Source organism: Nelumbo nucifera, chromosome 3 (assembly GCF_055504915.1).
Source record: "Nelumbo nucifera cultivar China Antique chromosome 3, China Antique-T2T, whole genome shotgun sequence".
In the NCBI taxonomy this organism is placed as follows: domain Eukaryota; kingdom Viridiplantae; phylum Streptophyta; class Magnoliopsida; order Proteales; family Nelumbonaceae; genus Nelumbo; species Nelumbo nucifera.
The window spans coordinates 106088160-106105111 of NC_142651.1; the positions used below are offsets into that span (position 1 = coordinate 106088160).

At 34.1% G+C, this 16952-nt stretch overlaps 1 long non-coding RNA gene and 1 pseudogene across 1 annotated transcript; both read right to left on the minus strand.

Annotated features, from left to right (window-relative positions):
• Nucleotides 1-257: 257 nt before the first annotated feature.
• On the minus strand, nucleotides 258-1591 carry LOC148801818 (F-box protein At2g02240-like; annotated as a pseudogene).
• Nucleotides 1592-3963: 2372 nt separating this feature from the next.
• On the minus strand, nucleotides 3964-9597 carry LOC104598809 (uncharacterized). The gene is made up of 3 exons (XR_735431.3): nucleotides 9213-9597; nucleotides 8708-8937; nucleotides 3964-4756 (listed from the first exon to the last, which is right to left on the minus strand). It is a non-coding gene; the product is annotated as an uncharacterized LOC104598809 (long non-coding RNA).
• Nucleotides 9598-16952: the final 7355 nt, after the last annotated feature.

The window sequence follows — 16952 nt, forward strand, 5'->3', positions numbered from 1 at the left end:
AAGCTGACCAACAATAATTTAATGGATTTTAGGCTTGATGCCATCCAATTTGTTCCAACTTTGATGAAATTTTTGAATCCATAGAGCACAAATGGATCAAGAAGAAGGATGACGAGCACAGATGAAATAGCTGAATTTTACATTTATTTTGTCAAAACATACTTATTCAATTTCCATATATAACATTCATTGAAATGAAAAGATATATAGTATATATAAGGTAGAGCAAAAGAAAAGCCTTATATGATTTATTTACTTTATTTAGGCCTAATCTCTTTTCCTTGGAAAATAAGACCAGGCATCCAGTGACCACCCTTCACCTCCATGATAGTCATATCCACTTCCCCGCCTTCTTCTATGTCGTTAAATAACTCACATCCATCTTCTCCTCTAGGGTAATGTGCCTCTTGTTGACCCAGTAACATGGATGGCAACAATATGGGTGGTTGCAAGGTGAACCTACGACTATGTACATGGTTGAAAATCACTCCAGTATACAACTGGTGAGGCAATTAGGGATCTAGATACAAACTCTGGATATCTCCACCCTTAGTTTTGGCAAACCTTACAGACAGCTTTGTCTGGAGAAAGTTGAGGCCTTTTCTACTCTTCGCCAATTTGAATACAAGGTATGCTTCATAACTTGTTCTTGGGGATAGCAATTTTGTCTCTATCTTGCCATGGATTTTGAGCTAGCAACCGTCTAAGAGATCAGCCACCTCTGAGAACTTGAAAATTTGAAATTTAGAGAGAGAGAGAGAGAGAGAAAAAGAGGGTTGAGCAGTTGAACATGATCTCCAACGGTTGGTAGCAATAGTCTCTGGCGGTCAATGGCACTGGTGGAACCATATGTGAGAGAGGAGGAAGAAAAAGAAGAGGGAGAAAGACGAGTTCGAGATAGAGGAAGGAATGAAAGGCTTGAGAGTTTGGGCGTGTTGTCAAAATTTCAAATGCATTTCATCACTTTTTGAGTCCGGACTGCCGTTAAAGGTTTGGGACTCTGTTAGTTTCAAATGTAAAAAGATCTATGATGTGTTCCAAATGTATTGGATGGGATAGAAAATTTTCTGTCCCCTATGATCCGAACTCAATAAAAGGGTAGAACCTACCGTTTTCTTTTTAATTCATAGTCATTGCTGTTTTGGTGTAAGAGAGGTTTTTTATTTTTTTCCTGAACATTTAACATCATAAGAAACATTTAAAAAAAAAGTTTCAACGGTCACTTTTGTTTTGGTGTTAGGTTGATATGATGAGACTGCATTTTGTACTTTGGTTTTGAGGCAGGGTGGGGGCTACATCTCCCCAATATTAAGATTCCTCCCATTTGACAATGGTTAATAAAATTGTATATTGCATAATTCTGAGGTCATGCATTTGCAAATTGGAAAAAAAAAAAAAAAAACAAGGGTAAAATATAAAAACCTTCCCTGAAATTTCTGACAATCATAAAACACTCTCTTTTAGTTTCACTTTAACAAAAACCTCCCTTAGACTTTTATAGAATTTGACAAAAACCTTCCTTCCGTCACTGACCCAGACGGAAAACAAATGAACTTACAAAATTGCCCCTGACCAATTGTGAGGGCTTCATTAAAATATTTTAAAATGCCATAATTGCCCTTACTCGGTTAATCTCTCTTTTGCACTTTGTTATAGGGATTTTTCAAATAAAAAAAAACCCTAATACCACTTGCAGCGTTGCTGGTGCTCAAAATATTCCATTCACCGGAGAATAGTTTCCATTTTCCAGCAATTGTTCTTCATTGGCGACTGTTCTTGTCTAGTGAAATTTCTTTTGTTTCCATTTTGAAGCCTATTTGTTGATCAGCGAGTGTTCTTCACTGAGATAAAGCTTCATTGGCTGAAAGGTTGGTGTTTCATAGGATTTTATTCAGTTTTAAGTGGATTTTTATTGGATTCGAATATTTTATTGTGTTGAATATGATTTATGCTCTTCGCTTTCTTCCATGGTCATTCTTCTAATATTGGATTTGAATAAATCGTTCTTCTAATACGATTTGTGCTCTTTGTTTCATAGGTTAGTGTTTCATAGGATTTTATTGGATTCGATATTCTATTGGAGTTTATTCTTTTGTTTTAATTCACTGTCGTTTTTTAAGTTTCTATTGTTTGTGTATTAACTCTCACAGCTAGCATCTATATTACTCAGCATTCCAGACTCCAGAGTTACCCTGCTTCATAGGTTACTAACTAGCATACCTCAAGAAATGCTTTGAGGGTACTTATTTTTTATCTACCTCACCCTGTTTCTCATTTTCCTTCTATTATTTCCATGCAGTTTCTAAAGCACCTATCCGACCTGGGAACCAAATACTCAGGGAAAGCAATTCCTTGCTACTGTAAACAGTTTTCGCTCATCTGGGTGCTTTCAGCTCATCAACTCCTTTCTTTCGAGAAAGTGTGTTTCCAGCACAATGATGGGGGTCATCCAGAACATGCCGCTCAATCTCAACCAAACAGTCAAGGAAGCTATGCTGATCAATCGTCACCATCTATAGTCAAGGAGCTTGTGCCTAATGGGAATGAGGGTTCATCATCTATAGTGGATTCTCCTTTCTCTGACTATTACAGTGAATTTACTTCTTGCACAGGATGATTACCCGTGCATATCAATCATTCTAACAAGAAAAGCAAGAGTTTTCTCAAGAGTTTTCCCTTGAGGATGAGCAAACAATTTTTGAACTTGTATCTTTTGCTCTCTTTTTTTATCAAGTAGAAATAAGAATAGTTTCAGCCTTTCAGGCACCTAACCCTTTTACCACTTTACCACTTATACAGATTTTTCTTCTTTTTATTGATTTTTTACACTTGTAATATGTTATATATGGAAAACCAAGACTTGGGTTGATTTGCCACTCCACTCAACTGAGTCAGATTTTTGTCTCATACCAAGAAAAAAAATCTTGGTTTTCCAATAATAAAAGTTCAAGGAGAGATGAGAATATAAATGATAAAATATCATAAAGCACAAAGTGTTGTATATTTCTAGTGCCAAAACGGTCCTAGAATTTTCTATACACAGGTTTCCAAAACATTCTACTGTCTAAATGCATCATTGTTAGTCATTGGTATATAAATTTCACTTCTAGGAAGGAAATTATAAGGATTAAATGTTTTCCCCTTCATCATTAATTAAGATCAGAATAAAGAGATCCACCCAATCTGACATGGTTAGACAAGCACCTGCACACATCCTCTCTTTGGAAAAGATATTTTTCATAGATCTTATTTATTATCTTCAAGATACTTTACTTATCCATGCTCATCTCTCTGATTTAAGGGTGAATTTCTGAATGAATCAACATGTGATTTCTCAATCAGCTATAAATTTGTCACTCGGTAGTCCAAATGAACAGGTGTAATAAGAAAATACTTGGTATATATATACCTTCTCAAGCCTATTCCCAATCCTTAGTCCCAAAAATCCCAACCAGCTTATTCATGGACCAAACATGTAAGGGAAAGTAGGAAACATGGAAGAGGAGGACCTGCTCAAAAAATTCAAATCAAGGAAAAGAAAACAGAGTATTACAATTATATAGGGAAGTTTTCAGGAACATAATAAGAGGCATTATGATTTATAACATTGCATGGAATTAAATCATTTCAGGTTGGTAACACTATAACTCAGTTCACAAGTTCACCATCCAAAATGGAGTTACGGAAGAAATTGTTTAAAAAGGTGAAATCAAATAGTGGAAAGGGTTTATCATCTACACATGGAATTTATTTTCCATTTCTAGTTCAAACAATAGTTACTTGTTCATGTTTAAGAAAATTTTGACTTAAATCGGAAGTTTCTTTTAGGAAGGTTTCTCTTCAGAATAGTTTGTGATCAGGTCAAAACAGATTAGAAGACACCATCTCATCTTATTTGAATCTTGGTCTAATACATTTGATAAGACATTAGCAACATGGACCACAGGACTTAAGAGGGGAAATTTAAACATTCTAGAATTTTGGACTGCTTGTTCGAATATGAGGTGCTTTAAGCATTGCATCAAAAGTTCCGTAGAAAATTATTGTTCAGTTGCTTTATGATTAAATCCATAGCTATGCATTACGTCAAAAGTAATCCAAATTGGTTTTTATGTTGAATATCCATAGCCATGCATTACAATTATTATACAACAATGGGTGCTTTTCATTAAAATAACATTGCGAGTTGGGGATATAACTGTGCAACATAAAAATGAGTTCTTTTCAAGCAAGGGCTTTATAAAGCCTATTGCCCTTCTTACTTGGGTCAAGTCCAATTCATCCATAATTATTTGCACTTACATGCATTCAAATTAGTGCATTTTTGGTTGCATTAAAGACATAAAAAGTACCAAATACAAATACAAACTAAGGCCATGGCCAGCAAGCAACCCACTAACAACTAACTAATACATCCGAAAGGATTTTTCTTTTTCACTTTTTTTATCACATAAAAAATCATATTATAAACTCAAATGGATATCTCCATCACCTGCTGTCAATGTTTTGTTTCTTTCTCAGTCCAAACAAAAACAAGTAGCCTAAACAACAAAAAAAAAAAAGTAATCAAGATGATTTCGTGTAGAAACTTATATACTTGAAAATGTTGTAAAATCCCAATTCATGGTTGGGAAAAGTGTAGGTCTTGACTGCTCAGCTTCTCCTGTCCTTGTAAACTAAAAAGTCTTTCAACTTGATGATTCTGGACCCCCACAGATCCGAAATACAATGGTGCAGCTTGAGATTGTACATGTTCCTATCATCAGTGATTGAAGAGTTAGACTAACTCATTTTTTATGGGAACTTAAACATGAAAATTACAGTAAGTGCTACCCTTTTGCTCAAGTATGGCTATCAATAAGTGAATTCTGAGTACCCCAGAGCAATGACCATTTATAGACCCAACCTATGGAGAATTGACTCTACTTCCAATTAAGAGTTAAAAATTAACCCAAAACAAATTCTAATTGCTTCAAAAGTAAGACAAACCTATAGGTACCCATAGTGAAGCTGAAACAAGGACTTTAACTGTAAAATAACCATCAAATGGCTCAAATTGACCAAAACTGGAAATGCTTGAGAAAACTTTGTTCATAACCGGGAGAAAACTGTTTGCTCCATAAAATTTTCTTTTGCTTCCATGTGACATCAGGACTGTAATATTGTTATTGAGTGGGTCTAAAGACCAAGAGAACTTATTTGTATAGCAATAACTTAATTTTTCTTGGTTATAGGAACATGCACAACAAAAACAGTGTAGTTATTGAAGGTATTTCAAATGATGTCAGTATGGCTATCAGTAAATGTTCACTTAACTCTGTTGATTTCCTACAAAACAGAATTGTTACTGGATATATTTCAAATGATATTAATAACAAAAATATTGTTTACTTTAACTCTTTTGCTTAAGTATTGTTTATGGATGGATGGACTTCTTTGGTGACTTCTCAGACTTGGCAATCCCTTCAATTCAACAATTAATATAAGGTGGGTAAACAAAGAAAAAAAAAAGATTATACAAAAACAATTAGCAAGTCGTCTTTGCTTCTCAACCAACCTAACAACTTTTGGTAAAAGAACATTTGTGGCCTTTAATGCTTTATCATGTCTAGATTTAATTTTATTCATCCATTTACGCCGGATGTATTTTAGGAGAGGAACAATAGCTTTGAACCTGACATCCATAACCCATTTATTAAATGACTGACAATTATTTGTCAAATCATCACTTTTTGTACTGGGGTTGAAAGCATGCCGACTCCATGTTTTTGGAGGAATGTCCTTTACCCACTCCCATGCAGATTGGCTTAGGGCCTTCATCTTTAACAATGCACTAGTGAAATCTTGCACTGTGTATGCCCTTCCAGCCTCCTAGAATTCATTTCTAGTGCAATACCTTTGTGTACTGTTTTAAAATAAGAATACATGTGTCGAACACAGAACCTATGATTTGCATTGGGCATTACATCATGTACAACATCAATAAGACCCTATTCAATAAAAAAAAAAGTAATTTTTAATAAACACATAATCATATCTTCAACCTCAAAACAAAAAAAAAAAACAAATTAAACCACTTAACCTTTTGTCGGTTTGACATGAAGCACCATCCATGGCCACCATTTGTAATATCAATAAATCTTCTAGTTGTTGCAAAAACCAAGTCCAACTAAGCCTAGCTTCAACCTCAACAATGGCAATTTCAACCAAAAAATGCCATTATTGCCATCCAAGCAAACAACAACAAGCAAAATTCCCCTGTATAGCCCCTTCAAGTGACAACCATCCAAACCCACCAATCTCCTACATCCAACCAGTGCTCCTCTTTTCATTGCATCATAGCAAACAAACACTCTTTGAAAAATGGGAGGTGAGTTGGGAGTAGGCCTATCCACACATATTCTAGAAGTACTTCATGGGTTTTCTTTCAATATTGCTTCATAGTAGTTAGGTAACTTAACCATCCATGCTTTGTGACACCCTTCAACTTGTTTCATTGCCTTTGACATTGCTCTATATACCTTGCTCCTTGGAACTTCTATATCATACTTTTGTCTCAACTCCACAATTATGGACTCATCTTCTAAGTGGCGCAACTTTTCTCCAATCTTTTCAGCAATCCAGGTGTCAGTTGCTTGTTTATTATGATATATATGCAAGCAATTGTGCTCAGGATTAAGTGACTTAATACAATAGGTGAGACAATCTTGTAGTGGTGAAGCATGTATATGCCATGGATAGTCTTCCCATGCACATTGAGCTGTGACATGAGACTTTTCATTTTTTTATATACTTGATTTGAAACTCATTTACAATAATGTGCTCTTTGAGGGCAGCCCTAAATTCTTTTATACTGGGAACACATACCCACTTGCAAATTAGGCACTTCAATGTTGAATGATACCTCAAGAGCATGTCTTGCATCATCATCATCTGAATCTACCAGGCTCTCATATTCTAATACAGGTTCATAATCTGATAGGCCATTACCATCCTCTATTTGAATCCTAGTATCCTATTCATTGATATCAACCTCAATAACACTATCACCCCCATCATTATCTTCATCTTCACTAAACTCAAAATCAAACATTGCTTCCCTGTGTTCATTATAATCTTCATGTTCATTAGGCATATTTAAGTCAACATCTTGAATAACTTCAAGCTCTTCATTATCAACATGGTGTTCAATATGAGACTCCATTTACTTAGAAAGGAGTATGTGAGACAATGACAAAAAAGTGAAAACAAGTAAACTTAAGCAACTAAACACCAAAATATTTATTAGATTGGATTGGACATGGTCTGTCCGTAATAAATTTATATTGGACTGGGTTGGATTAAGACAATATCTAGTCCATTGATATAAGATAATAATATAGGTGTCAATGAACCAAGTTTGTGTTGAAACTAATCTAAATTAAAACGAATTTGAACAGATTGGATGGTCCAGACATTGAATTGGACCAGTCCAAAATGGTCCAAAATATTCATTGGATTGGATTGGACCTGGTCAATTTGTAATGGAATCACATTTGACTGGATCAGATTAGACCAAATCCAGTCCAATTGACACCCCTATACCTTCCTATGTTCTATTGCTTGAGGATAGAGCTGCAATAGTTGAGTTTGTAAAAGTGTAAAAAAGGAAAAAAAAAATCCTCTACAGTTAGCCCCTCAAGGCTGGCTTGGATAGCTATTCTTGGTTTCCACCTTCTCTAGCTAAGGAATCTGCAACTTATTGATTGACCCTTGATCCAACCGAGGGCGCCTTACCCTCTGCAACTTATTCAAGTAAAGGTTGATCTACTTAACTTATTGGGGTCTTTTACATATATTGTTTGACTTGTGGACTAGCATATCTCTGGTCTTGGATGGGTGCAACATTGACATAAGGCTATCCCCAATAAAGGTACATGATCAAGCAAGTGGGAGACCAATATTGTTGGGTAAAGTGTGTGTACATAGGAACTCGTCCCAGTATTGTTGGGTAAAGTATTTGTACACTGGAAACATTTCTACTAAATAGAAGAAGTGAGAGTTAAATACCCAAACAATTGAAACTCTGGAATGCTGGATGGGGATACCATTGTCCTATTCTGATTAAAAAGGATGGCTGCCAGGAAACTTTTAAACATGGTTGTATTAAATGTCAAATTAACAGCAACAGAGATAACCATCCTGGCTTGCCTTGCTACCTTTAGAATTGTTTAGGACAGCATCAAGAATGCCATCATTCCCTCTGTTTTTTTTAAGAGAAGTAAAGTATGAAATATATTAACTGAGAAGAAAAATATACAAGTATGGCCCTCTGTACAAAGTATTTTATACAAAAAACTCCTTTACTCCCTATGTTGTTCAGGCCCAATGTTTAAACAACTGTTGTGAATTGTGATCTCTAGATTTGTAAGTGAAACTTTGCTTATTTTAGTGAAGGAAAACCATTAAATTTACTCTAGTTCAAATTGCACTAATAATCATTTTCATAAATAAATTACACTAATAATTTTGACCCAATATTGCTGGAAATATCGGTTCTATCATGTAAACTGTTAGTCATAATGATGCAAAAAGCTTTATCCTTACAGCTTTGCAATGGGCATGCATTTTTTATTCAGAATACGTTTGGTTCAAGCTTCTGCTATTATCTATTTAAGCTGTTACTTGTCTTGTCAATACAAATCATCCTTTCAATTAATCATTATACCTTTTACATTGTTCATAATGGATATAAGCAGCTTGTATCTAAATTGTTGCTAACCCTTCTCTCTTTCTTTGGGGTTGTTGGGCACTTGCAGGTTTTCTTTGCAGTTGATGGAGTTCTTCTGACTTCACTTTCTTGTCAAAGCATTTCTTGAGGTATGCTAGTTAGTAGCTTATGAAGCAGGGTAACTCTGGAATGCTGAGTAATATAGATGCTGGCTGTGAGAGCTAATACTGTAATACACAAACAATAGAAACTTAAAAAGCAACAGTGAATTAAAACAAAAAAATAAACTCCAATAGAATATTGAATCCAATAAAATCCTATGAAACACTAACCTATGAAACGAAGAGCATAAATCGTATTAGAAGAATGATTTAGTCGAATCCAATATTAGAAGAACGACCATGGAAGAAAATGAAGAGCATAAATCATATTCAACACAATAAAATATTTGGATCCAATAAAAATCCACTCAAAACTGAATGAAATCTTATGAAACACTAACCTTTCAGCCAATGAAGCTTTATCTCAGTGAAGAACACTCGCCGATCGACAAATGGGCTTCAAAACGGAAACACAAGAAATTTCACCAGACAATAACAGTTGCCGATGAAGAACAATTGCTGGAAAATGGAAACTATTCTCCGGTGAATGGAATATTCCGAGCACCGGCACCGCTGCAAGTGGTATGAAGGTTTTTTTATTTGAAAAATCCCTATAACAAAGTGGAAAAGAGAGATTAACCGAGTAAGGGCAATTCTGACATTTTAAAATGTTTTAATAAGCCCTCACAATTAATCAGGGGCAATTTTGTAAGTTCATTTGTTTTTCGTTTGGGTCAATAACTGAAGGAAGGTTTTTGTCAAATTCTGTAAAAGTGGTTTTTGTTAAAATCAAACTAAAAGGAAAGTTTTATGATTGTCAGGAAATTTAGAGAAGGCTTTTGTATTTTATTTACTGAAGAAAACAAAATGAAAATTGAGTTATGACATCTCTAATAAGGGTATTACATCAAATGTCGATGTGACCCTAAAATCGAATGAGATATGCCCAATACACCTCATTATCATATTGAATTATTGATACTTGAAATCTTACAAACAGGCCTTAAGTAATTAGTAATCCCCACCTTCGTAGCACCATGACGATAAGGATAGTCTAATAGTGTGGCTTTAACCTATTAATTTAGACAATAGTTTTTGACTTTTTTATTTTATTTATTTTAAATTTTTTTTTTTTTTAAATCAGAACAAGCCAACCATTGCCATGAATTATATAAATACAAATTACAAGCAAATTAAGGGTGGGGACGGGGCAAGATACACATGAGATTTACGTGGGCAAAGGGATGTGGAATGACCCTCTCAACTACTGAGTACTGAATCATTCACAAAAATAAGACCAACTGGACGAAATCTGATGAAAGGTAATAGGTATAATAAATACTTGTTTTATTGTGGACCAATTGGAATGGAACAGCTATGCGGAGACCAAGACTTTTGTAATAGCGATGTCCGCCTATCGCTTTACTTCTTTCCCTTCTCTGATGTAAATTGAGGGGGATAGTACATCTTTACGATGAGTCCGGATCTCAGCGAGATGTTTCAATTCACGGGGGTAGTGTATTGTGGGTAGGCATGGGTAGAGTTCTTGTGGGTAGGAGATCCGGAGTCCTTTACGATGATTTGTTCATGGCCGGGTTTTGCCTTTATATTAAGTTATTAACAGAATATGTTTAGGCCTGAGCCTAAGCCTGGCCTGACCATCGGGCCTATGTTTTGAGCCTGAGCTCGGTTCTCATATAAAGCTTAATACCCGGGCCTGAGCCCAAGCCTGGTCAGAAATTTGAAAAAAAAAATATTTTGTTTATATTAAAAGACCTCAAAACCTAAAAAAATAATGAAAGATCTCATTATCACTTAAAAAGAGAAGAATAATAAAGAAATAATATTATATATCTATATATATTTATTATATAAAATATATTTTTATTATATAATACATTATCAAGTCAGGCTCGGACCAAGCTTTTTTTGGTCAAAAAAAGGTCGAGCCCGATGTTTTAGACCCGAGCTCGAGCCCGTAGGCATAAAATCCTATCCAAGCCCAACTTAGATCAAGTCAGGCTAGGCCGGCCCATTGAGCTACCTGACCCATGAACAAGCCTAGCCCCTGATCAAAGTATGAAACACGAATACAACAGTAGTGATGGAAATATAGATAGATAGATAAGAAACTTATTATGCTTTTTAGAAGTGATTAATTTAATTAATAACATTCATTTTTTCTTAATTCAAAGATGGTTAAATATGTATCTATTAAACCAACTAGGAAAAGAAATTTTAAAAAGTTCACCAACGTTGAGGCAATATCTAGTGAAAAAACTTTTGAAGTCAATGCATCTAAATTAAACTTTAATATATATCTTTCAATGATAGAGTTGCAACGTGGGTGGATTCAAAATTTTGAATGGACCGGCCCAAAGCCCAAATCCAAAACGGTGCAAAATGCTAATTTGGGTTCGCCTACTTCAAAGGTAAAACATCATTATACATAATCAACTTATAACAAATTATGTTCATGATAATCAAATGGTTGTTAAAAGAAGTACTTGTTGTACAAGTTCTTTTTACAAGTACTTATTTTAATAACCATTTAAGACGGTTTGGTGACTCACTTGCCAAATCACTTATCATATTTTTAAGCACTTAATGAGGTGGGGATGTTTGGTAAGCTAGTTTCCCCATAAATGCCTATATTGATATAAATGACAATTTTAGCTTTTACTTCATTCATACATATATACAATGCTTTTCACATATTATACTACACATTTCAATGAAAAACGCCACATCATGACAACTGAGAACCCATGTGGACTCACACGTAAGTGCCATGCGGACCCAAATAATAATAATAATAATAATGATGATGATGATGATGATGATAAGTCAACAAATAATAAATATTATTGATAAATAATAATAGTATCATAAATAGTAATAATAACATATAATGAATAATATTGATAAATAACAATAATAATAATTTAACAAATATTGAATAGTATTTCCATAAATTTTTTTGCATGGTTTTAACAAAATTATGGAACTGCCCCTTTCCTTACATATAGATTTAAACTTGCAAAACTGAAGGATTGTTTATCGTCTTCATCTTGAAGGTGAGAACACAGCGACGGTTCCCCACCTCATTTCCAATTCCTTCCCCCTCTTCTTTTGTCCATCTTCCCTTTCATTCCTACTCTCTTCTCTTTCCTATTAGTCATATATCAGTGGTTTATTACCGTTTTCTGGAATACATCCTGATCTGAAGTGCTTCATCAACTTCATTTGTTGTTTTTGGCTCCTCAAACGCATCCTTCATCCTCTATAGGGATGAAAATTTTCCCCATATCCCCGACCTCTGTGGGGATCCGTCTTGAATGGGGCGGGGATGGATTCCCCTCATGTGGGGATAGGGAAATTTTCATCCCTGTTAGGGGACGGGGCGGGGACGAGGAGAGCACTCCTCGCCCCATGGGATCCCCACTAATATATATGTATATATGTATGCATATGTTATATATGTATATATGTACACATACATCTATATATTAATATTTTAAAAAATATGGTTGAACTATTTGAATATTTTATAATAGGATTGTAAATTTTAATTATTTCATTTTTATTTTTTAAATAAAATAAAAAATAAAAACAAAATGATTAACATTATAAAAAATTACGAGGAATGGGGATCCCTGTGGGGACGGGGATGGGGATAACCTTGTCCCCATTAGCAGAGATGAGGACAAGGTCTAATCCTCTGTTCTTCACCGGTGTAACAGAGGAGATGGTAGCGGCGGTGATTCGAGTTCTAGTTCCTCTGGTGATACCAAGCAATATTCTCAATTCTAGATTAATTCATCTTCATCGTCTTTGGTCATTTTCTGGTTCGCTATGTTCGAATGAGAGGAGAGGAAGGTAAAACCCTCATGGGGGTATTTTGGGCATTAAAAAAATACCAGGTACTAGTTCGTCCTATTCTATTGGAAGAAGTATTTCTCCAAGAAGTGCTGGAAAAAAAACCAACTTCAGGTCACTTTTATAAAAAGTATTTCTTTTAACAAAAGTCATTCTTTCCCACCTTTTTACCAAACACATAAAACACTTAATAACCACTTAATATGTGGCCCCAATTCTTAGAAAAAGTACTTTTTAAAAGTAAAATCAAATAGCAACTACAAACTTAATCAGTAGGAGGCACAATAGTATAAGTGGTAAAGGAGTGAAAGTGATAACTGCTTTGTGTTATTTCCAATTCCCACCGCTGCTATTGTACTGTTTCATTAGGGTTGTTCACGGGTCGGGTTGGGTCGGTTTATTGGCGTTTTTCCAACCGACCCGACCTGGTCGATTTACCTATAAATGAAACCGAAACCGACCCAGTACTAAGTAAAACCGACCTAGTCGGTTTGGGTCGTTTTTGTGAATGATTCTCTCGGTGTGAACGGTAAAAGATTCAAGTCTAACAAAGCAAAGGCTGGATGCCTGAAAATTAAAAATGATTTGATGGATTAAAACTAATATTTTATATATCAAAATAATTATATATAATATGTTTATTTATGAAATAAAGCTGAAATATATATATATATATATATATATATATATATATATATTTCCACAAATATATATCTAAAATATATATTAAAACTGAAATATATCATATATATATAATATCTGAAATATATTATATATAATATATATCTAAGTCGGTTTGGGTCTATTCGATTTCGATTTTCATGTATGAAAACCGAAACCGAACCGAACTATCGGTTTATATTTTTTTGTAACCCGAAACCGACTGATACTGAAGAAAAACCGACTAACTCAGATTGGATCAGACTGGGTTGATCGGTTTGGGTCTTGTTACGAACAGCCCTATGTTTCATACTTTCTTCAGGTGTCATCGTAAAAGAAGGAAAGCGATAGGCGGACATGGCTACAGCACTTCGTCTCCACATAGCTGTTCCATTTCAATCGGTCCACAATAAAACAAACATTTACTATACTTTTCATCAGATTTTGTCCGGTTGGTCTTTTCTTTGTGAATGATTCAGTAGTTGAGACGGTCACTCCACATCCCTTCATGCATTATTCCCACGTAGATCTCACCTGTATCTTGCTCTGTCCCCACCCTTAATCTGCTTGTAATTTTTATCTATATTATTCACGTGTATTTAACCTTATATTCTTGGTGCTACGAAGATGGGTCTACTAGAGCCTCTATGTAAGGTTTAGTGGGTGTTTGGCATCGATGTCATTTTCTGAGAAAATGGTGCTATGTAGGCATCATATTAGAAAAAAAAAATAGTACTTTAGAAAACGACCTCTTATTTGATACCATTTTTTCATAAAAAATATTGCTTCAGACTATGTCTTAGAAAGCGGAAAAGTGTAGTTTGAAGCAACGCCAAATTAGATGTTTTATCAAAAATAAATTGTTGCTGCCAATGGTGTAATGATGTGGCATCATCTTGAATATTGAATAATATGATGAATGCTGAAAACAGTTTTACAGTATTGATACCAAACAAAACAGTATTGTTTTCCCAAAAAACAACCTATGTGGCAGAACCGCTTCCAAACAAAACGGTGCTTACAATTCACACATGCCCATCAACGTTTTTATGAGAAAATAGTGTGGTATTCCCAACACCAATGCCAAACACCTACTTAATGATATGATACGAGGTGCATTGGGTATATCCTATTTGATTTAAGGGTCACCCATACCCTAAAAATTGTGATTTAGGCCATTTGATGTAATGCCATTCCTAAAGATGTCCTACCTCAATTTTCATTTTTTTTTCAATTGATAAGTGCATGGTCTCTTTGAATTATGCAATATGCCATTTGAATAGGGGTGGATTCGAGTCGAGCCAAGCGAATACTTGGTTATTCGAGCTCGACTCGTAGGAATAACATCAAGCTCGAGCTTGATTTGAGCTAGAAACTTGAGCTTGAGCTCGGCTCGGTTTATAGCTCGTAACTTCGAGCTTAACTCAATTCAAGCTTGATTATAAGCCAATATTTAAAAATAAATAAATATTATATGTATAAAATTATTTTTTATTTTTCAGACAAAAAATTAAGAATTATAAAAATTATTTACTATTATACATAAAAAATAAAAATATAATTATATATAATAAAATCATTTATATGTATGTATGTATGTATAATAATTATTTATTTAATACTACGCTTACGAGCCTCACAAGCCATGTTTCACTAGGTTCGAGCTCGACTCGATTAGCAAATGAGCCTATATATTAGGCTTAAATTCAACTCGAAACTCGATTTAAACTGAGCCAAGCCAAGCTTTTCATGAATCAAGCTCAAATAGTTCGTGAAAGTCTCGACTCGTAGCTATCCCTATATTTGAAAGGGTTGAACAAATTAAATTGGTTCAACTAAGTTGAGCCGAAGATTTAGTAAACTCCTTTAAATGTGCTGAACGGACAGTTCTTTAAATGATTGACAAGCAGATGGTTTGGGTTCTCTAAATTTTTCAACAAAAACAACTCCATGTAAGGCCCACCTTGAAAAGTACTATCGATTTTTGGAAAGTCATGAATCGAAAGCAAGTGATTAACCGACTGATAGATTCAGTCTTCAATCAGTTTGGTTTTTTCGTTTTTTTTTTGACATTTATAATATATATTATGAATAAATATATAATATAAATACTAGAAATGCATATTATATATTATAAATATAAATTTATTTATAATATATAAATAACATAAAATACATTTAAAATATATAATATAAATATATATCGATCAATTCAATTAACCACCAGTTTTTCATAATGATTAATCGAAACTGAACTGATACTTTTGATTTTTTTTTCAAAAATATTGAACCAAGTTAAATTTAGTGGAATTTCAGCTTTTAGTTTTCATTGATTTTTCAAATTTTCAATTATTTTTAAGTCAAAAGGTGATGGCCGACCTAACAACACCGACGTGGCAAATATATTTTTTGTCTTTAATTTGTTTTGTTTTTGCTCAATGGAGGTGAAGTGAACTACAACACATCCAAACTCCTTTCCGACGTAATCCCAGGAAAAAAAAGATGAGAAAAAGCGTTACTCCTGCCAAACAGAAATTCTTGATAGCCTTCTTTACAACATTTTTTTCATGGAAGAAATATATATTTAAACGCAAACCACACATTAATGTATGTCGTGTAAAGTTATGAACAAATCCATGAGGATGAATCTTTAAAACATTATGCTGCATTTTTTTATGGCAAAAGGTGAATTACCTTACACCCGCATCACAAATAAAGTGGAAATCACAAAACCTAAATTCTCTATTACACTTTCGGTTGTTCAGAGTTTTACGAGTTATTCAGTCAGCTGTTTGATTTGCTTCTCAATATGCATGCTTGAATTTGATATTTAAATTGAAGAAGTCAACTAGATTCCAACATTCGATGATAATACTTTTCATTCTCCATGGAGGCGATAGTCTAACATTATGCAGCATTTGGTTTAAAGATAAAGTAGGGAAAAAAAGGGAAATGTAAGAAACCTTTACAAATCTTGTATAATTTTTTCTATCTTTCCCTACATTTTCCTTCAAATCAAATGTAGTCTTGGATGTGACAGTAATATGTAGCACTAATGCACTATAGAACAATTCTATTTTATTATTTGTAATTATCATATTTTATTTTTTTTAATTATCATTTTTACGGGCTACCAATTATTGAGAGCTTATCACTTAAATTGGCATTTTTATTTTTATTTTTGGGACTGACTTTAAGGCAATTGATTGTATTACCATTAATCGAAGGAAATCAACTTTGTTGAACATTAATTTGGAAAAAAAAACTAACACTTATCCAAATTGAAGAAAAGAAGCAGCTGAAGTCAAGCATTTCCATTTATATTGTTGTTATCAAGGAAAGCTACAAATTACAGTAAGGAACTCGTGAAGTTTTAACTTTTAGGCTGTGTTTGGTTTTTTGACAGAACATAAGAAAGAAAGGAGAAAGCTGAAAATTGAGGGAATATTCTTGAGGAACTCTCCCTCAATTTTCTGTTCCTCTCTTACTTTCTATCAAACCAAACATAGCTTCATGTGATCACGCCATTCTACTTCAGCGATCTTATCTACAATACAAACAAAACGTGTACAATAGGCCTTTTTCTTCCTATTATATGACCA